General features: G+C 35.8%; 2 pseudogenes; one reads left to right on the plus strand and one right to left on the minus strand.

Annotated features, from left to right (window-relative positions):
- Positions 1-944: 944 nt before the first annotated feature.
- On the minus strand, positions 945-11,264 carry LOC122276831 (annotated as a pseudogene).
- Positions 11,265-14,705: 3,441 nt separating this feature from the next.
- LOC122276832 lies at positions 14,706-15,597 on the plus strand (annotated as a pseudogene).
- Positions 15,598-23,171: the final 7,574 nt, after the last annotated feature.

Below are 23,171 nucleotides of genomic sequence, written 5' to 3' on the forward strand. Positions count from 1 at the left end.
ACTGGACAATTGTTTAGAAATCTTTTTAAATTTGATTTCCTGTTGAAGGAAATTCAAATGTTTAGTTTTTGTAGAAAGCAAAGATATCAAACTTTTGTTAGTATCAATTTCAAATTTTGAAGCTATCACAACCATGTTTTTAGATTACGAATTTTTTTTTTAATTTTTTTAAAAAATTAACAGTATCATTATTATTACTATATTTATTTTATTTTTTAATTTATTTCCTTAAAAAAAATCTTTAGATTTTCAACCCTTCAAATCTTTCAGCCGTGGTTTTCATTTCAATTACTCAAGACACTTCGATTTTTGAGACGTTTCAATGTAAGGGTTGAATCATTCAATACATTTCATATTCTCAATGTTTTTAGCATAGCAACAAATTCCCTAAACTCCTTATTTTCCATTTCCATTCTATAGCATCAACTAACTTTCCGTTCTAGGGTTAGGAATGTCATGTGCATATGTAACTTAAGCCAGGTAAAATAGTTGCATGAAAATAAAAACATTGTTTGTTTATTCCCAAAATAAACTTAAGTAAAACCATTGTCTAAAATATAGTCATATCCAAGCTTTCAAACCAACTAAATAAAAACGAAACCATAAAATATCCCTGATGGACGCCCACACCAAAGGCGTTCAATCACATTGAAACTAGCTATGTAGATAACCTTCCTTTATTTCAATGGAAACGATCGAAAATCATTACAGCCTTGAAAAGGAACCTCATGATGTACACCAACACAAAGTGGAAAATACATTAATAAATGGGTCCTAGCTTGAAATTGATATTGATATTTATTTATTGTTATTCCAGAGATCATTATATATTGCTTGATGCCTTGCTACTCGTACGTTGTCGAACATGACCAGATACTATCGCGTTGGCATGGCCTCCCAAATGTACGTTGTCTGTCGCCATGCAATTAGAAAAGCTAAGCATTTTAGTTGTCGCTTAGTATGGCAGTCACATGCTCCTGTACCACTTTCCAAGCCATTACAATGTGTCTTTCCTCTATCAGAGTTGCACCAATAGTTAAGAACTTGACAAATAGAAGATTAAAATTCTAGACAACTAGAAAAGCAGAGAGAAAGAAATGAAGGCTATTGTATATTGCATTAAGACTACTAAAATTGAATGAATTGATACAAATGTTTTACATGTATTTATACAGATATGAGAAGAGAATAACAGAGATAGCTATTAACAGAAATAACTGTCAATGTTCATTCTCTAATTTGCCCTTTTCATATTTAGCTTTTAATTCCATATCTTTTATCTTTGATGCTATACTCCAACACCCCCCTCAAGATGAACATGAATATTGAGGATGTTCATCTTGTGGAGAGTATGGTGAAAAGGTAAAGAACCAAGTGGTTTTGTAAGGATGTCTGCCAACTGTAGTCGAGATAGAATGTAGAATAACTTAATAAGGTTTTGCTGTAGTTTTTCACGAACCAAATGACAGTCAATTTTGATGTTTTTGGTTCTTTCATGCTGAACTGTATTGTATGTTATGGACATGGCAGATTTGCTATCAGTATACATCAATGTTGGCTGAGGATGATGAATCTATAAATCCTGCAGTGCATAATTCAACCATTGGACTTCACATGTTGTGGCTGCTAGGGCTCGATATTCTGCTTCAGCAGATGATCGATTGATAGTTACTTGCTTTTTGGACTTCCATGAGATCAATGAGTTACCCAAAAACACTGCAAACCCTATGACACTTCTCCTTGTATCAATGCACCCTGCCCAATCACTATCTGAAAATGCCGTGAGTTGCATTTCTGAGGATGCCGAGAAGAACAATCCCTGGCCTAGAGTTGCTTTCAAGTACCTTAACACTCTAACTGCTGCTTGATAATGACTTACAACAGGTTTAGCAAGGAATTGGCTTAGGACTTAGACTGAATATGCAAGGTCTGGTCTTGTAAGTGTTAAGTATAATAGTCTCCCAATGAGTCTTCTGTAGGCTGAAGGATCTTCATACAAATCAGAATCATTGGCTTTCAACTTTAAGTTGGTCTCCATTGGAAAGGCTGCAGGCTTTGAGCCAATGATTCCTGTGTCTTGAAGAATATCCAATGCATTTTTCCTTTGGCAGATGGAAATACCTGCTTTGGATCTTGCTATTTCCAATCCAAGGAAATATTTTAGGGGCCCCAGATCTTTTATAGTAAATTGATCATGTAGAAATTCTTTTAAGAGTTGAATTTCTTGTAAGCTATCACTGGCCAGCAACACATCATCAACATATACCAACAATGCCATAAAAGATGTTGTAGATTTCTTTATAAAAAGAGAGCAATTAGAATTCCCTTGAGTAAAACCATAACTAATGGGGGCAGTAGACAGTTTTTCAAACCATTTTCGAGATGCCTGTTTGAGACCATAAAGGGTTTTTAAAAGTTTGCAAACCTTGTTTTCTGCATTAGGCATTCCAAGGGGCAGCTCCATGTAAACTTCTTCCTATAAATCACCATGCAAGAATGCACTATTTACATCCAATTGATGAAGATGCCAGTTCTTAATTGCAGCCACAGCAAGTAATAGTCTAATAGAAGTCACTTTTACCACAGAAAAAGTATCAAAGAAATCCAAACCCTCTTGTTGATTATAGCCCTTTGCCACTAATCTAGCCTTGTGACTCTATACTTCCATCAGCTTTATATTTGACTCTAAATACCCATTTACATTCAATAGTCTGTTTATTTTTAGGTAGAGTAACAAGGTTCCAAGTTTTATGTAACTCCAAAGCCTCAAGTTCATTTTTCATAGGTTTTTGCCATTCAGGAAATTGTGCAGCCTATTTATAAGATTTAGGTTCTGGACAGTTTGAAATTGAAGCAAGAAAAACTTTATGGGAATTAGATATTCTGCTAGAAGATAAGAAGGATGAGATAGGATATGGATTACCTTTAGAAGCATCATTAAAAGAAGTGAGAGGGGTTGCATTTGAAGAAACATTGCTGCAATAGTAGTCCTGCAAGAAAGTAGGTTTCTATCTAACTCGAGAGGATTTTCTTCTGTCTGGGCTATTATTGGATTGATCATGAATCATGGGGATATTTGGATCAATGTTTTGCATAGAGTCATTAATGGACAGATTTGATGATTCACTCTGGTTAGAATTAACAACTGGGATTTTAGAAGAATAATCTGCACTGTATAAATCCTCTGAGGCAGGAAACAAAAAAGAATGAGCATGAGAATTTGTAGGGACAACTTTGAATGGGAAAACATTTTCATGGAATGTGACATTCCTTGAAATGAAAATTTTATTGCTATTGAGGTCCATGACTTTGTAACCTTTGATATCAGATGGATATCCAAGGAAGACACATTTGGTAGCTCTTGGATCGAATTTGTGTCTGTGATGCTGCAATGTAGATGCAAAACAAAGGCAACCAAAAATCTTCAAATGAGAAAATTTTGATATTTTGTTAAACAACATTTCATAAGGTGTTTTATTATTGAGAAGTGGGGTGGGAATTCTATTTATTATATGGGCAGCAACTAACACACAGTTAGTCCAAAAAGACAAAGGGATATTAGCTTGAAACATTAAAGCTCTAGTTGTGCTAATTAAGTGTTGATGTTTTCTTTCAACTACCCTATTTTGATGTGGAGTTTCTACACAACTTCTTTGGTGTAAAATGCCATTTTCATGATAAAAATCATTAATGAGAAATTCTGGTCCATTATCAGACCTTACTATTTTAAAAGTTGTGTTAAATTGAGTTTTTATCATGTTGCAAAAATTCTTGAGTAGAAAAGAGACTTCATACTTGGTTTTAAGCATATAAACCCAAGTACATCTTGTAAAATCATCTACAAATGTTAAAAAATATTTATAACCTGAATAGGAAACTATTACAAATGGACCCCATATGTCACAATGTATCAAATCAAAACTTTTATTAGAACTAGTTTCAAATACAGCAAAGGGTAGCTTTCTTTGTTTTGCTAATGGACATATATCACAAACACTTTGACAATTGATAGAAAAATTGAGGGATCTAACTTTTTGAGAAGAAGCAATCTAGAATAGGATGCATGACCTAATCTGTAATGCCAGACATCTGGAGAATTTGTGAAACAACTGAAGCAAATGAGGCTGAATTAGACTTAGATGTGATGCAAGAAGAAGCCTTAGAATCAGCTTGTTGTAAAATGTAGAGCCCTTGTTTCTCAAATGCAATCCCAATCATCTTCTTTAGGTATTGGTCTTGTATAAGGCAGTGAGAATGAGAAAAGGATAAGCAAAGATTAATATTAGAATATTTGGTGAGCTTTGAAACAGATAAGAGATTAACAGAAAATGAAGGTACACATAGTACATTTGATAAGAAAATTTGATTGGAAAGGCCAATTGTGCCAATATGAGTGGCTGGAACTGTTTGGCCATTTGGTAGGTTTATTGATGTATTAATATCTTTGGGAGGAAAGCAGTATAAAAGTGGTGAACAGATCATATGATCTGTTGCACCAGTGTCGAGAATCCAATGATGATTGGATTGTTAAGTGAATGAAGTAGGATATTTAGAGACATTACTAGAGAAGTTTGAAGATGTAATAAGATTGCAAGTTGAAGGCTGAACAGTTGTGGAAGGCTGAGAATTGTTGGCACGAGATATGAGTTTATTGATTTCTTCATCAGTTAAAGAAAATCTTGGTTCCTCATTGTTGGTTTGATTGCAGACTTCAGTTGAAATGGCATTATGAGCAGAGTAATTTCATTTCCCTTTTTGTCCAGTCCACCCAAGGGGATAACCATGAAGCTGAAAATATTTTTCAATGGTATGACCATTGTATCCACAAAGTGTGTAGTGAAGTGAAGCTTTCTTGGATTTTCTTTTAAGAATCGATATGAAGAAGTTGTTGGGTTCAACTGATTTACCATCAGTGCATGAGTTTCAATAGAAACTGAATTGCTAAGTTGTCTTTGAGACTCTTCTTGAATCCATAGAGAAAACACTTTGGCCATAGTTGGTAATGGGATAGCAAGAAGTAATTGGCTTCTAACAGAAGCATACGAATCATTCAATCCAACAAGAAACTTCAAAACATAGTCAGATTGCTACCTTTGTAGCAAGAAAGTAAAAAGATCAAATGTACAAGATGACATTTTTCCACATGTGCAAGTAGGAAATGGACGATAACTCACATACTCATCCCAAAGTGTTTTGAAGGCACTAAAATATTATGTGATTGATAAAGAACCTTGATTAATGCAACTTAATGATTTCTCAAGACGAAACACTCTCGGCCCATCACTTCTCAAATACCGAGTCTTCAATTCATTCCAAAGATCCAAGGCTGAGGCAACATACAATATACTGTTTCTGATCTCCTTGGAGATAGAATTGATCAACCAAGAAACCACTAAATTGTTTGCACACAACCAAGCTGTGTATGCAATGGTTTGAGTGGTGGAAGGTGGGTGGACAGAACCATCAACAAATGCAACTTTATTCTTGACTGTCAATGCTATAACAATCGATCTACTCCAAGCAACATAATTGTCTCCATTGAAGATCTCTAAGACTAGAAGAATACCTGGATTATCACTTGGATGAATGTAGTAAGGACTGGAAGAGTCATCTGAGGGATGAATGTTCACAGAATTTGCAGAACCTTCAGAGGCCATTTCAAGAATGATAAAGATTTGCAAATCTTGAAAGAAAACACTAGGCAAGAATCACTACAAGATCTTGAGAAAAGATATTGTAATGCAGAAAACAGAAAGATCAAGTTCTGGTTTGCAAAATGTTTAATCTGATACCATGTTAAGAACTTGACAAACAGAAGATTAAAATTCTAGACAACTAGAAAAGCAGAGAGAAAGAAATGAAGGCTATCGTATATTGCATTAAGACTACTGAAATTGAATGAATTGATACAAACGTTTTACATGTATTTATATAGATATGAGAAGAGAATAACAGAGATGGCTATTAACATAAATAACTGTCAATGTTCATTCTCTAATTTGCCCTTTTCATATTTAGCTTTTAATTCCATATCTTCTATCTTTGATGCTATACTCCAACACCAACCGCAAACTGTAATACATACACATCTTCAAGTACGGTATGAGTCATGTAAACACGTCCTGATGCGTTAATGGACTCCAATACTTCTTGTTAGGCTCATTTGTAGTGGTGATCTTTTCTTTTAGTAACTTTTACCATTATCACCCACGTTAGCATTTTGATATGCCCCCAGCTTACCCATTGTTGATGGTAGATTAATCCTGAAACAAATCATGGCAAAATTTCTGGGGACCACAATCTCAAACCTCTTGTCCATTGCTACAATCCCTTCAAAAAGTTTGGCCACTTTAACATGACTTCTCATGAAGTTCCTCAGGTTAGCGGCTCCATAACTTCTAAGCACGAACCATAACTTTAAGGCTCGGAATCTTCGGCTTAGAGTTATTTGCCACTCTTTATAGTCGACCACTTGCTTCGAATAAGAGGCTTTATTTCTCAAGAACTCGGGATATGTTGATAGTGATTTTATCAAGGCGCTCAGATCTTTAACCCAAAGGCAACAACAATCTAAAGGGGTGAAGAGCCATTTATGTGCATTGAGACTGAGTGAGTTTACACCCTCAACGCCATCCATGAAATGTCGGAACTCAGGACAAATGCAAGCACTTCCGGCATAAGCAGCATCAATGTGGACCCAAAGGCCATAATCTTTTGCCACATCACATAATGGCCCTAATGGATCAATCACAGTCATTGATGTTGTCCCCACATTGGCACAAAGGTACAATGGGATAAGGCCTGCTTCCATATCTGCAAGAATGGCTGATCGTAGGGAGTCTGGCGAGAGCGTAAATGATGTGGACTTTGTGGTCTTGATGGCTCTAAAATTCTTTGAGTGGATTCGTGCTATTTTTGCTGCTTTTTGGAGTGCGCTATGCGTTTGGTCAGACCCATAAACTACCATCTTTTCAATATTTTGTCTCCCATCTCGGCGAAGCATTTGATCCCTGGCAACAACCATTGTGCACAAAATGACCTCACAAGTAGTCACTTGTATCACTCCACCTCCATTGCCTGAAAATGGGAAAGAGTTAGGCTGGTTGAGTATCTCTCCAAGCCCATCCATGACTATCATCTCCAATTCCGTCGCAACTGGGGATGCGATCCAGTTGAACCCGCAACATTGAATCTGGTGAAAAGTATCTCACCGAGAAACCCTGCTATGCTACTTGTGCTTGGGAAGTAAGCAAAGAAGTTAGGGCTTTGCGAATGAGTTATACTAGGAATAATATGGTCTTTCATGTCTTGGAGAATGGTTTCGATGGGTTCTAGATCGTGTGGGGTGGACTTTGGCAAGCGTTGTTGGAGATATCCTGGTTCAACTTGGCTTAGGACTGGATATTTCTCGATATCTACATAGTAATCGGCTAGAAAGTCTACGATCATGTGGCCTTGTCGCCTAAACTCCTCAGGATCTAGTGGGTTTGTGTTATTGGACGAAGTGTGATTTAGTTCATAGTCAAAATCTAGGCCATTCATCTTTGGTATAGGTAGGAGATCAAAGAAATAGTTGTGGCTTCTTTGGTTTTCCAGTATAGTACTACTACGACTTGCTGAGGATGAAATGATATAGGAACGATCAAGCGCTTAATTATATATATAGTACTGGACATGAAGCCTCTTGAGAAATGAAATTCATGTGGTGAATCCATGCAAGTTAGATCAATCGCCTTGTCTTAACACTTGGTACTCATGCAGCCACGAATTGAATTATCTTATTCATGTAATCATCTGGCTTGATTTGTGATCTGGTACCATGCAATCTATGGTTGTGTGGAGGCCATAGATAGCCTACATGAACATGAACTACACGGGGCCGTCGGGACGGCCTGCAAATTTGTACTTTTCAATAACATACTGCATGAATCCTGTGCATTTTTGTCTTGGAGAATCTTATCTTGCTAATTATCACATACATGATCATCATCAAATTATTTTTGTTGATCCGTCATGAGTTAATGATATTCAATCTTGTGCAACAATGAAGTTGTGATCTACTTAATTGAATCTTTCCAGCTTCCTTCTTTCCTTCCATGCCTCCATTTTTCTTTTGTTTTTGTTGTGCCCAGGGCCACCCAGAAAATAAGCACACAATAGATAGAGACAATATTTAAGTGGTTTGGCAATTTGCCTATGTCTACTAGAGTGAAAACTTGATATTCAATGTGTTTGTACAAGATTACAAACAACTCTTTATCTCTCAAATGACACTACAAACTCACACTCAGAACTCCTCCTCTTGGATGATTTTAGCTTCAGCAATCCTCTCCTATTTATAGGAAAGGTTGAGCTTCTCCCTCTACATAACATGAGCTGGAGACATTTTGGAGATGCTAAATGCTTTCCAGTGCACATGGGTGGACCTCAACAACCACCCCTCCACCCAAGTATGCCATACTACTACGTGTTGCGTCCTTCCAATGATTGCACCCTGTCATCAGAATATTCGTTTGTTTTTGCCATGAAATATTTCCGCAATCAAATGCGTCCTAAGGCACCAATGCACCCATAGGTGCCTAGCAGTGTGAGCTATTAATCAAGTCCGAGTAGTGTTGGAACTTGATCCCAGTGATTACTTTCGTCAACATATCTAATGGGTTATTTTCAGTGCCAATCATCTGAAGTAGAATGTCCCATTCTTCTAATATCTCACGTACGGAGTGAAATCGGACATCTATGTGTTTTGTTCGAGAGTGATACACTTGATTCTTGGCCAAATGAATTGCAATTTGACTGTCACAGTAAATGGTAACCTCTTGCTGCTTAAAGCCCAAGTCTGTTACCAAATGGCTTCTTTCACTGCTTCTATTACAACCATGTATTCAGCCTCAGTGTATGATAGTGCAATTGTAGACTGCAAAGTTGATCGCCAACTAACTGGTCCTCCAGCTATAGTGAACACATATCCAGTTGTCGATCGGCGTTTGTCAAGATCACCTGCATAGTCTGAGTCAACATATCTAGTTATTAGACTATCTTCACTCTTCTCGAACTTCAAACCAATATCTACGATCCCTAAAATATACAGTAGAATCCACTTAACTGCATGCCAATAAGCCTTTCCAAGATTATGCATATAGCAACTAATTAAGCTGACGACCTGGGAGATATCATGTCGTGTACACACTATGGCATACATTAAGGTTCCAACAATACTTGCATATTGGACATTCCTCATGTGGTCCCGCTCTTCATCATCTTTAGGAGATTGCAATGCACTGAGTTTGAAATATGGGGCCATAGGAGTACTCATCGGCTTCGTCTTCGAGTCGATGTTTAAGTGTTGCAGTATTCTCTTCAGACACTGCTTCTGAGTAAGGTGAACTGTACCTTTCACCCTATATCTACTAATCTCTATCCCCAATATTCTTTGTGCTTCTCCCAGGTCTTTCATTTCAAACTCATGACTCAACTGAGTTTTTAAACGATTTATCTCCCTCTTTCTTTTACATGCAATTAACATATCATCTACATATAGAAGCAAATAAATGAAAGATTCATTTGCAAGTTTTTTAAAATATACACAGTAATCGTATTGGCAACGAGTATATTTCAGGTTCATCATAAAGTGGTCGAAATGATTGTACCATTGCTGAGGTGATTGCTTCAAGCATAGAGAGACTTCTTCAAACTACAGATCCAATTTTCTTTTCTAGCTTCTTTAAAACCTTTTGGTTGAGATAGATAAATCTCCTCTTCCAGATCACCATGTAAGAAAGTTGTTTTCTCATCAAACCGTGCTAACTCAAGATCATATTGTGCAACCAAAACTAGCAATATCTGAATGGATGAATGCTTCACAACATGAGAGAATACTTCACTGTAGTCAATTCCCTCTATATGAGCGTAGCCCTTGACTACCAACCTATCTTTGTGTTGCACTCCATTTTTAGTAGCTTGATCATCTTTCTGATTAAAGATCCACTTACAACCAATTGTTTTCTTTCCTTGTGGAAGTGGCACAAGCTCCCAAGTCTGGTTCTGGTGAAGAAATTGTATCTCTTCATTCACTGCCTTTGTCCATTCGACTCTTTCACTGGACTGTATGGCTTCTCTGTAAGTGCTTGGGATCTCACCCCATTCAACTGGTAATGCATATGTCACATAGTTTGCAAAACGTGTTGGTACACATTTCTCTCATCTCGGCCTGTTGGTTGCTATTAATTCGGGTTGACGTGGAGGTATTCTGATTGCACTATCAACCTTATCTTGTCCATGATCTCTTGAATCATTTGAAGTAATAAACTTCACATTCTACGAATCATCTAGTGTTTCGTTATCATGGCTGCCTTCATTGGAATCTTTATGCTTATGTGACTTAAGTATCTCAAATTCATTGAATGTAACATCTCTACTGATAATTACCTTTTTAGACTCTATGCACCAGAGTTTATACCCTTTTACACCAGTACTAAAGTCTGAGAATTTTGTTTTCTTGGTTCGAAGATTAAGCTTACTTTCTTTAACATGATAGTAAGTAGGATATCTAAAAATGTGTAAAGAGTCATAATTAGTAGCATGTGTTCCTTTTCACATTCCAATGGATGTCTTCCCATCATTGGAAGCTACGGGTAGTCGGTTGATGAGGTGGCAGACATATGTCACAACTTCAGCCCAAAATTATTTATTGAATCCAGCATCTAGTAACATACATCGCACTTTCTCTAATAAAGTACGGTTCATCCGTTCTGCCACACCATTCTGTTGCAGTGTATCTTGTACTGTGAAGTGTCTGACAATTCCCCCTCTCCGGCATACTTCCATGAAGGGGTCTGAAGTGTACTGACCTCCATTATCAGATTTGAGCCGCTTGATTTTTCTGTCGGTCTGAGTCTCAATCATTTTCTTCCAATCAAGGAAGATTTTCAACACTTTATCTTTATTCTTCATCGTATACACCCATACACGATGAGAATAATCATCTACAAAAGTTACAAACCAATGCTTACCTCCAAAAGATGCATTTTGGGTAGGTCCCCAAACATCGAAGTGTACATAGTCAAGTATCCCCTGTGTATTGTGTACAGCAGTTCCAAACTTGATCTGCCTCTGCTTTCCCAATACATAGTGCTCACAGAAAGATAGTTTAATAGTCTTGGCACATTTGAGTAAGCCTTGCTTCACTAGTGTTTGCAAAGCTTTTTTTCCAGCGTGTCTCATACGCATATGCCAGAGACTGGTGATGTCGGCATCAGTCCCATCTAGCTTCTAACAGCATGTAGAAGCTCTTCCATAAACAATACTTCATTGCAAGAAGTACAAGTTTCCTAGTTTCAAACCCTTCATAGCCACCGGAACTCCCATTACTACTTTGAGAGTTCCGTCTTCAATGATGATTCTGAATCCCTTTGAATCCAGAGATTCAAGTGAGATGAGATTCTTCTGCAAGTCTGGAATGTACCGAACTTCTGTTAGAGTCTCGACACTTCCATCATGCATCTTCAACCAAATGCTACCTATTCTCTGAGTCTTACAGGCACTGTCATTGCTCATAAGTACTGCTCCACCCTTAATTTTTGTGAAGTCAATAAATCAGTCCCGATTGGGACACATGTGATAGGTACATCCGGAATCCATAATCCATTCATTGGAATGATAAATGGATGATGAACTTGTCAAGGCAAAATCTGACTCATCATCTCTATCCACGACATTGGTTGTGGTGGGTTGATTCTGTTGTTGTCCCTTCAGCTTGGGACAATCCTTTTTCTAGTGTCTTTTGTTGTGACAAAAGGAACACTCATATCTGGCAAGTTTTCTCCCGAATGATGAACCATATGATGTGGTTCAGATTTTCGATTGAAAATCTTTCTTCTTTCCAGGATACCTTGATTGTGGTCTCCCCTTTGCTGTTAACGCTTCACTTGATGTATCTAGTTGTACCTGCTTATCTTTTTTGCGGTACTTATTGCTAATTAAAAAACTAGATACATCGTCAAAACTAATATTTTCCTTCTCATATAGTAGTGTAGTAATTAAATGTTCATATGTATCAGGTAAGGATTTTAACAAAAGTAAAGCTTTATCTTCATCTTGGATTTCAACATCCAAGTTTAATAAATCAGCAAGAATTTGATTGTAACTATTCAGATGTTCAGACATAGAAATACCTTCATGAAACTGGAATCTGAAGAGCTTTTTCTTCAAGTGCAAACAGCTCTCAATGTTCTTCTTCATGAACTTATCTTCCAATTTCTGCCAAAGTCCCCTTGCATTTGTCTTTCTCATGACAAAATATTTATGTTCTTTGGTAAGGCATAACTAAATTGTACTACAAGCTTGAGTATTAAGCTTCCTCCAATCCCTTTCAGTCATATCATCTGGTTTTTCTTCTAGCACAATATCCAACTCTTGTTGGATCAAAACATCCATAACTTTGCACTTCCACATGCCAAATTTGCTTGTTTCTTCGAACTTCTCAACTTCAAACTTGGCATTTGAAACTGTGGACCTATGCCCAAAGCTACTGGCATTTCTAGAGTTCCTATCTCTTCCAGAACCTTCCATATGAATTTAGAAAACTTTAGACAAAAAATTTCAAAATTCTAACCATACGAATGAGTCTGAAATGATCAAAAAAGTTGGAAAGCACTATTTGATTGTTGAAATCGAATTCCAAATGGCTTAGATCAAGCCCAACAAAGATATGGAAAAACGGAAGGTGCTGATCACTTGCGCGTGGGATACACGTGCTAAGCAGGGTGTCTGGTCGGCGCATGGAGTATACGCACGACAACTTCTTGTGTGTGTGGGGGGCGCATGCTATACATGCGCAGAAAGCTCCCTAGGGCATGTGGGGCACGTGGGGAAGTGTGTCTCATGCGTCTTCAACCTCCGGTGCACATGGTGGCGTGTGGGCACTTGGGCTTTAGTCTTCTTCTTCCTCTGGCTATGACTAAGGTGTGTGAAGTCCACTATCTAACTTCTAGAGGCGTGTACGGGCTCCTTCGGTATTCGTTTTCGATGCCATTTGAGCAACGGATCCATCTTGACAAGAGTAACATTGTGGTGCGATCAAAAGTTGATTTCGATCAACTAGAATTTTTTGGGTAGCACGAACCGAAACTCTGATATCAATTGTTGTGCCCAGGGCCACCTAGAAAACAATCACACAATAGATATAGACAATATTTAAGTGGTTTGGCAATTTGCCTACATCTACTGAAGCGGAAACTTGATATTCAATGTGTTTGTACAAGATTACAAACAACTCTTTATCTCTCAAATGGCACTACAAACTCATACTCATAACTCCTCTTCTTGGATGATTTTAGCTTCAGCAATCCTCTCCTATTTATAGGAGAGGTTGAGTTTCTTTCTCCACATAACATGAGCTAGAGACATGCTGGAGATACTAAATACTTTCCAGTGCACATGGGTGGACCTCAACAGTTTTCCCGGCCTGCAAATGCTCTAGTATGTACTTAATGTTGTAGGAATAGATTCAACTCGTCTTTTTGTCATCAATTATATAAATCAAATTTGGGGAGAAAACTGAAAAGATCATGGAACTGTTTTGATAAATAGTTCTATTTTATGCATGCAGTTCCTACTTGAATGATAATTAACTTTGATCTTTTTCTAGCTAGCTAGCCATGGTTGAAGCAAAAAAGAAAAAGAAAAACTTAAAACATGCAGGAATATTTGACAAGCTATAGCTACTTAGTTCCTCCTAGAATAAGCTGCGAGTGTATTAAGGAAATTATCTATTTAATCTTTTATATGTATGATCACTAGAGGTCTAGATTAATTCTAATCATTTTTAATTAAATTGGGAATATAGTACTAGCTAGTGTAGTCATGAGTCATGCAAGCACCGGCGCACTCCTTTTGAAAAAAGGCATGATCTACCATTAAAGAGAAATGATATTTGTAGTCCTAGAGTGTGTAAGTTTCGCATATTCCTTTTAAAAAAAGTAAATAAATATGAAACCCAACAAAAAAAAAAAACTAATTTTTTAATGATAGACTCCACTCATTTTCAAAGAGTGTGTACGGAACTTGCATATCTGAAAACTATATCTAGCATTACTCTTATAGAAATTTATTATTTTTAATTTTAGGATGGAACTTTATATTATAATTATATTGGTTGTGTGATGCGTAGTTTTTTTTTTTTATTATTATTTTTATTTTATATTTTTCGCATGTTGTCGTAAATGATCCAAGATTTGATCTTGGGTTTTTTTCTTTTAAATGATCCTTTTTGTTTTTTTTTTTTTTTCATTTTAGATGATTGAACATCTGATTTTTTTTTTTTTTGCAATACGTTTGAGCTGCTTGTTTGGTTTGAGGTTTGGACTATTTGGTTTGAGATTTGTTTTTCTCAAGTTTATGATTTTTAATTTTAGGATGGGACTTTACATTATAATTATATTAATTGTGTTATGTGTAGATTTTTTTTTTATTTGCATGTTGTAATAGATGATGGAAGATTTTTCTTTTTACTATAAAATTAATTTTTCTTTGTATAAATAAAATTTTTTACAATCTAGGTTTTAGCTTTAATTGGTCACTGACTATTCAGTTTGGATTACTTTTCTTGGTATGCTACTATAAAAGTTTCAGTAGTACTATAGTTTGTTTATTTTTGTTTTAGTGTAAAAGATTGGACTTTACATTATAATTATATTGGTTGTGTCATGTGCAGATTTGTTTTTTCACCAGACTCCCTACTATCAGCCATTCTTGCAGATATGGAAGCAGGCCTTGTCCCATTGTACCTTTGCGCCAATGTGGGGACAACATCAACGACTGCGATTGATCCATTAGGACCATTATGTGATGTGGCAAAAGATTATGGCCTTTGGGTCCACGTTGATGCTGCTTATGCCGGAAGTGCTTGCATTTGTCCTGAGTTCCGGCATTTCATGGATGGCGTTGAGGGTGTAAACTCACTCAGTCTCAATGCACATAAATTGCTCTTCACCCCTTTAGATTGTTGTTGCCTTTGGGTTAAAGATCCGAGCACCTTGATAAAATCCCTATCAACATACCCTGAGTACTTGAGAAATAAAACCTCTGATTCGAAGCAAGTGGTCGACTATAAAGACTGGCAGATAACTCTAAGCCGAAGATTCCGAGCCTTATAAAGTTATGGTTCGTGCTTAGAAGCTATGGAGCCGCTAGCCTGAGGAACTTCATGAGAAGTCATGTTAAAGTGGCCAAACTTTTTAAGGGCTTGTAGCAATGCACAAGAGGTTTGAGATTGTGGTCCCCAGAAATTTTGCCATGATTTGTTTCAGGATTAATCTGCCATCAACAATGGGTAAGCTGGGGGCATATCAAAATGCTAAGGTGGGTGATAATGGTCAAAATTTACTAAAAGAAAAGATCACCACTGAAAATGAGCTTAACAAGAAGTTATTGGAGTCCATTAACGCATCAGGACTTGTTTACATGACTCATCCCGTACTTGAAGATGTGTATGTAATACGGTTTGCGGTTGGTGCAACTCTGGTAGAGGAAAGACACGTTATAATGGCTTGTAAAGTGGTACAGGAGCATGCCAGTGCCATACTAAGCAACAACTAAAATGCTTAGCCTTTCTAATTGCATGGCTCCAGACAACGTACAGCGCGACAGTATCTGGTCATGTTCGACAACGTACGAGTAGTAAGGCATCAAGCAATTTATAATGATCTCTGGAATAAAAATAAATAAATATCAATATCAATTTCAAGCCAACAGCCATTTATTAATGTATTTTCCGCTTTGTGTTGGTGTACATCATGAGGTTTCTTTTCGAAAATAAGAGAAACCGTAGAGACATGGGAGGTTGACGGGATTTGGGGGAAAGAAAATGGGAAAGATAGAAATTGATGGGAGAGAAGATCGGGGAAGAAGCAAACTTAAGGGAAGAGGGAACTCACCTAAATGATGCCGTTTGGGGTCTCCATGTCTAGGGCCTTCGTGTGCCTGGGCCTGTGTTACGGGCTTGGGCTGTGGGCCCGAGTATTACATGCATCATGTGCGTGAATTTTTTTTCTTGGAGAATATCTTGCTAATCGTCACATGATCATCATCAAATTATTTTTATTGATCCGTGAGTAAATGATGTTCAATCTTGTGTAGCAATGAAGTTCGTGTGTGATCTACTTAATTGAATCTTTCCAGCTTCCTTCTTTCCTTCCCTGCCTCCATTTTTCTTTTGTTTTCTCGGCCTGCAAATGTTGTACTTAACGTCTGAGTAATAGACTTAGCTCGTCTTTTTATCATCAATTAAATCAAATTGGGGAGAAAACTGTCTCTCCAATTAAAGTGCATCCCAAGTGTAGAAAGTGTACAGTTATTATATAGTGAGAATCTCAAGGTCGATTTCATAAGGATTAATACAATAATTAGAACTACACCCTTAAGAGAAAAAGAAAGAAAGATTAAGAACTAAATGTTCGCTGATAGGAATACCCTTTAGTCACTTAGTAGTGACCAAGGAGTATTGCTTTAGCAATGGCGTGAATTGACCAAAAGAATAAGCAATATTGAGAAATTATTTTTTTCTGCTTCTTTTGTTTTCTTCAAAAATATGCTAGATGTAACAGAGGTATTTTAGGGAACTAAAGAGATTGCAAATTGAGTTAAGGGAAGCAAATGTAGTAACAAAATGGCTTTTGATAGATGTTCAAGAAAAGAATACCCAAGTCTCAGGTCACTTTCTCACAGTAGGTGTTCTAGGGAGTAGTTTCCTTGAAATGTAATACCAATCAAGGTTAGAACACTTGGATGATGGATATAATACGTGTACAAGCAAAACAGTGTCTGAATAACCTCATTAAATTTCATATCAAGCTAATATTCAACATGCAACCTAGGAATAAGGATCTACACTCCCCAAGCATCCTTCGTGCTTTCAATCAAGGAACGATCAAAAGGAATCAAGAAACCCTAACCTTGGCTTCAAACCAAAGTCGACAAAAATTTAAAGAAGTATGAGTTTAAAACTAACAGAAATCGAAAACCCCCATTGAAACCCTACTACTGGAAAGCTTCCCTCGACTTAGGTTATGAAATTACTCACTCATAAAGCATGAAACTACACTTTTAATCAAGAAAAAAGACATTTCCATAAACCACAAAAATGATAAACCCTAAAACTGAATGAAAGTTTTCAAAAGACCCTCTTTGGTTTCCAGATTTTCCAAGAATCTCCAGCCTAGCAATCACCCTTCTTCGTGTGATTTTCTTCATATATATAGACCCTTTGGTGTGTGCTCTACCTCACTCCTATAGCCTCCATCCGTAACAAATTTTTATTCTCTGCTAGTCCACGTTCTTCCCTTCTCTCGTAGCCTCTAATATGTTGGTTGAATGGTGAGGAGGGGAAAGCATTAGTTTATTCTAAGTTTTCTCTTTCAGTGCTTGTAGTTACACTTTTGCCCTCATCAGTTCCTCATTTGTTTCATGAATGCCCTGCAGCAGATGAACATAAAATGTGTATTTATTATTCTAAGGGTAACATCGGGTTTTAATATGCAGAATATTGTCTTTGATTAACTTGGAATCCAATATTAGAATTTAATGTATAATTAAGTGTTTAACTCTTATTTGAGGAAGTAGATAACTCACCTAAGCCACTTAATTATACATTTTTTACACTTTATCAAAAACTAAAAAGACAGAACTATTTTGATAAGTAGTTCTATTTTATGCATGCAATTCTTACTTGAATAATAAGTAACTTCTATTTCTAGCTAGCTAGCTGGTTGGAGCAAAAAGTAAAAAAGAAAAACTTAAAACATGAGGAATATTACTTTGACAAGTAGCTAGCTGTATCTACTTACCCCCTCCTAGAATAAGCTGCGAGTGAATGTAGGAAATTATCCATTTAATCTTCTATATGGATCACTAGAGGTCGAGATTATTTCTAATCATTTTTAATTAAATTAGGAATATAGTACTAGTTAGTGTAGCTACCACGATGATCTAGCTAGTGTAAATATAGTCATGAGTTGTGCAAATACTGTGCACTCCTTTAAAAAAAAAGTAGTGTCTACCATTAAGAAATGAATTCTTTCATGCAAGTCTCATATTTACCTACTTTTTTTAAAAGGAGCGCGCAACGCTTAATAAACACTCTATGACTACAAATATTATTTCTCATTTGAATAAGCCCCATACAAGGAGCAACCACTACAAGGTGGCAACTGCATATATATGTAATAACCATTGTTTGGGATTTTGAGAGATATATTTTGATATGAGCACTTTTATTCTAAGGTCCCTACACCACACAGTATATACTTAGGAAAATTCTTCTTATCATCTTCACGCTTCACACATCACACTTATTTTAATTTTTTTTTTCATTTTTTCTATAATAAATATGTAGTGTGTGGATGATAAATAAAATAATTCAATTAGTTTAATAAGAATAAAATGAAATAAAAAATAAAAAAAATAAAAAATAATATTTTAATATATAAAGTGTGTGGTATAGGATGATGTGTATCATTCCTTGTATACTTATGTGCCACATTTTGATTTGAAAGATAAATTACAAAATTTGAATATTACAAACCAAATCTTATTGTTTAATTATGTGAATGGTGTGCTCTGCACACTGATTTAAAAATAGAATAACTTATTTTGACATTTGTGGACATTTGGTAATGAAAACATCTTCATAGTTCACCTTATACGTTAATATTGCTTGATTTAGTTGATTTATTTTTAGGAGCTTGTGAAAATGAAGAATATATCATTATCATATGTAATTACAACTTTGACAAATGCCTGAAAGAGTTTGTTGTCCGTAACAAGTTGATATTTGTAGATGAGTTTGGTTAGGACAAAGTGACTAAGTTGATAAGTTTGAATAGGGCTAAGTGACTAAAATGATTGAATTTATCCTATCATTAAGTTTGTATTTTGGATTAAAGTAAATTATTTATTGACTTTATCTATAACAATATTAAGTTTATTTATGAGTTATTATAGATTATTTTAGATAAGTCATAGTGTGAAAATTAAGCTCCAAAAAATTTGTACTTATCTAGAGAAGAGGTTGAACTGAAATCCGTTACAGTAGAGAAGATTTAGCACAGGTGTCAACATCCTGTCAGAAGAGTGTTCGTGACAGACTCGCTTCATCAATAGAGTCCTACTGAAACTAAAATTGCTTTCAGACTATTTATTTAAGAGATCCTATTTGTTAAGATATGTATAGATTCAGTTTTGGATATTTTCTAACGCACTTTCTTGCATATTTTGGTAAGAAAATTTCTTGAAAAATTTTCATATTGTATCTCTTCAAGAGTGTGATTGTGCTCCATGTTGGAGAATTAATTTGTCAAGTTTTAGCTACTGGAGTTTCAGGAAAAAAGTTAATATTTGAAGATTGTCAGAGGTTCTAACTACTACTGCGATAAAGACAAACGGGTCATTTTTTTGATCAAGTAAGAAAATCACTACAACATTCTCGGGATTTTGCCATGGTTGAGAGTAGTCGGAAAAGGCTAGGATTAAGTCGCAATAAAATTTATCCCACCAAAATGTATTCGTGGGAGGTTGGTGGCATATAATAAGTGGGGAATACTATTTTTTCAACCAAAGTTTTTCTTCGTGGAAAATGATAGATATTTCCCACGAATACAATTTGCGGGAAAATAATGCTGGTGTTGTGGCAAATGCTATTTGGATTTATTTTCTTGTGGTATTTTAAATTTCTTTACCCACTAATATTCCTGGTTGCAGATAATATATTTCCCACGATGTCGTTCATGAAAAGCATGGTGGCATAAATTTTTTTGTAACTATATCTTTTGGTTACAAAAATAGGTTTGTAATAGATTTTGTGGTGCCTATTATATAAAAACATGGTTTGTAGTTGTGAAACCCTATCTTTTCCCACCATATTGTATGATTGCTAATAGAATATTATTGTCGAAACGAATAGTCGGAGAATTATATTATCCATGATTATCATCGTCACACATTGTATGGCATACCATTTTTTCCCACTATATGCTATCTTGACAAAACTTTGTTTTGGGACAATTAATTTTTGTGGCAATCTGTTATTACCCATGTTATGACAGTTGCGGCAAACTCTTATTTCTTGCCAGTTTGTCTAATTGGAAATTACTATTTGCCAATTAACCAAATAGTCAGAAAAATCTTTTATCCATACACTATGGTCATGTGAAAAGATAACTAGGGTGGAAACTAGGCATTTCCACTACATTATAAAATCGTGGGAATTGAATAAAAAACTTGATGTAATTGCAGCAATGATCTTTTCACATCAGTTTTGCCATGGAAAAAAACTTTTTGCAGTTTAGTTATACCTACAAAGTGGTGGGAAAAGCATTTTCTTAATGATAACCTACTGCCGTCTAAATTAGATGGAGGTCTATACGTTTTTTCCACGAAATGGGAATATGGGAAAACCCTATTTTGTTACCTATGGGAATAACATGTTTTAAGGAAAAGAACCCATTATACAGATCATAGAAACCATCATCTATTTCGACCAATTCACAAAATCCTATAAACCGACTCACTGTTATCCCAACTCAGAATCCAAGGATTTCCCTCAAGGCCATACCACACATACAAGTGAAAACACAAGAAGTTGGTCTAATATTTAGTGTATTCATGAGACTTGCTCAATCTCAAAAGCAAGGTTGACAACACAATTTAATAAGATCAGAATCAATCAAGAAGGTCTAACAATATTTAAGGATGCGACATGAGACACTGATAAAAACACCTCCAATTAAAGGAGACAGATGACCATCTTGTATTAGCACATTACCAAGTTATGCTAATTTTCATATTCCTGTATTTTTATTCATATATTTGATTGAGCTGAAATATTGCATATTTTAGTTATTTAAAACCAATGTATTTTAAATTCTTCGTGACATTATTATTGGTTTTAGATGGAAAAATGGTTAATAAGAATAAATATGAGTTGTGATTTTTAAATAATTAATATCATGTTTATGCTTAATTTTACAATTATGACATAATTATGCAATAATTCTTGACATGCACATTCATCACCATACCTCTCTTCATGTTGTATCAAGGTTCCACTTCAAAATCAGCAATACGTGGGGAGGAAAGCACATTCACATGGATTATTAAAGATGCTATGCATCTTGGCAAGAAGAAGCAATACGTGGGGAGGAAAGCACATTCACATGGACTAAGCAACATGTGGGGACATTGGTATTTTTTATTGACAAAAGATGAAATGGTGGGAAACATATGGACCCATTGTATTAATTGTTTTGGACAATAGAATTGCATTTTCAAGAGGAAAGACACGCAATAAGCCATTTGGTGTGGGGAGGAAAGTCAATTGTGATGTGCATGATAATCATTAATGAGAAGTGATCCCTTTCCCCACTACCTCTTCCATTCACACTCCCACCTACTCAACCCAATAAGTGGTCCCTTTCTCCACTCAAATAAATCCACCGATTCCCTTCCAACCCATGGAAAAGTACCTCTTTTGTCTTCCAAGTGGCTGCATATCACATGAATTTAATCCATTCACATGGCAACAATCTCACATGGCAAGTTGGATCCCACGGAAGAAATGAAGGGAAAGCCGATTGTGATGTGCATGGTGATTGAATAAAAAAAAAAAGGAATCATTGAGGAGCTAAAAGTTGTTGGCTGAAACATGGTGATCCAAATGAAGAGGAAGTTGATGCATATGAGTTGGCTGAAACATGTGCAAGGTTGGAAGCTGAGAAATTGGCATAATTAAAGGGAAGTTGTTGGCTGAAACATGATCCCATTAAAGTGAAGAGAACTGGTGTATTTGAGTTGAATAAACATGTAAAAAGTTGGAAAGTGGTCTGGTTATTAAATGAAGAAAAAGATGGTCCATTTGAGCTGCATAATCACATGGGAGAGGCTGGAAATCAATGGGCTGAAAGTCATTGAAGGCTGCTGCCTCTCCACCGAATTTGACATTGAAGAAGTAGGCTGCCTCTCCACCGAATTTGACATAGAAGTTGTTGAACTCAAGGTTTCAAGTTTCATGTGATTTTAAATCTACACATGGATTTTGATGATAACAAATGAATTTAAAGAATAAAGGAGTTTCAAGCTCAAGTTGTTCACATAATGGAATCAAGCACATCAAAGAACCAAGCATGAGCAAGATAGAAACAAGTTCACATTAAAGTTATAGAGTAATGTTGTAAATCTCTTAAAATTCGAAATTAGGATTAATGCTCAAAATTAATATTTTATCATAAAGCATTAAAATACATTTTCCACATGTGCATGAATTGTTTTTGAAAATTAAATTTGAAAATTTTGAAAGATGATTGATTGTCATCTTTTGCATGTGCATGCCTTGATTAAAGGGTTGAACTTTGAAAATATTAAAGATGATTGATTGTCATCTTTCACATGTACATGTTTTATTTGAATATTTTCAAAAGTGATTGATACTTTTTTAGACTTATACAAAAAGTAAAAGATTAGGTTTGAATTTTTTGAAAAGGAAAGTGTGCTCCTTTTGTCATATGCAAAAAGTAAAAGATTAGGTTTGATTTTTTTGAAAAAGTGAATGATGTTGTCTTTGACAATTGAAAAAGAAGAAACTTTTTATTTGAATTTTTTGAAAAAATGAATGATGTTGTCTTTGACATGTGAATCTTTTTAAATTTGAATATGAAGTCTCATATGCCTATAAATAGATCATTTGAGAGCTTCACATTTACAACACCAAGAGCATACAATATTCATTCAAAGCTTTCATTCTCTCTTTTCTAAGCATTGAGCCTTAATCCTTGTTCATTTTGAGAGATATAGTTTGCGCTGTATTGTTCTTATTTCGCTCATTGAGGAGTGTTTTCTGATAATCTACCCACTATCAGCTTTTGTATCAGAAAAAGGGTGTGTATAACCCTTGTGCATGTAGAAAATATTCTACACGGGGAATAGTTGAATCACCACGTGTAAGGTGATTGCAAGTGTAGAGGGTGTTCTACACGGATCCTTTGTAGCGGTGTTGTTCAAAGGTGTAATAGGTTTCTATCTCCACCTGAAAGAGGTTGAATAGTGAATTTGGAAATCCTCAAGGGGTAGCTTGAGGCGAGGACGTAGGCAGTGGGGCCGAACCTCGTTAACATACTGAGTTT

The sequence above is a fragment of the Carya illinoinensis genome, chromosome 9 (assembly GCF_018687715.1).
Source record: "Carya illinoinensis cultivar Pawnee chromosome 9, C.illinoinensisPawnee_v1, whole genome shotgun sequence".
NCBI lineage: Eukaryota > Viridiplantae > Streptophyta > Magnoliopsida > Fagales > Juglandaceae > Carya > Carya illinoinensis.